This window comes from Triticum dicoccoides, chromosome 2B (genome assembly GCF_002162155.2).
Source record: "Triticum dicoccoides isolate Atlit2015 ecotype Zavitan chromosome 2B, WEW_v2.0, whole genome shotgun sequence".
NCBI lineage: Eukaryota > Viridiplantae > Streptophyta > Magnoliopsida > Poales > Poaceae > Triticum > Triticum dicoccoides.
Window position 1 is genome coordinate 695,219,243 of NC_041383.1, and position 561 is coordinate 695,219,803.

Here is a 561-nt window from a genome sequence, read left to right on the forward strand (position 1 = left end):
AGTGCTGGCGTCGGCATAATTCATACGCCGTCGGTAGGGCCCTAATGATGGAAGGAATTTTATTAGGCACCACTTATATGGAGGTATGGCTTGATCGATGTCGTGTTTCCGAGAAGTGGAAATTAATCATCTTCGGAGTGGCGCCCTGCAGAAATGGTGAGTGGACCTAAAATCTAGCGACGTTGGTCTAGACTCTAGAGACACTAATACCTTGTGAAAGTATAAAATTAATTGCAATACAAGACAAGTAATAAATATGTTACATATTCCATCTATACCTTTCAAAATCTAGTAAAATGAAGGAAGTCATTTCTTATTTTTTTCATAAGAATGCGGACCTATCTTTAACTCTAACACAAATACTAGGCCCCGTCCCGACAATGTTGTCATCTGAGGCGGCGTTGATTTTGGGCGGATTCCCGCGGACCCAGTCTTTGTTCATCTTCGTTCGTGTGTCTTTGGGTTAGATTCTTCTGACTTATGCTTCTCTTCATCGACGCCGATTGTTGTTCTGATGCGCTGGTCCTACGGGGTCTTACCATGATGAATCCCGACTGCCTA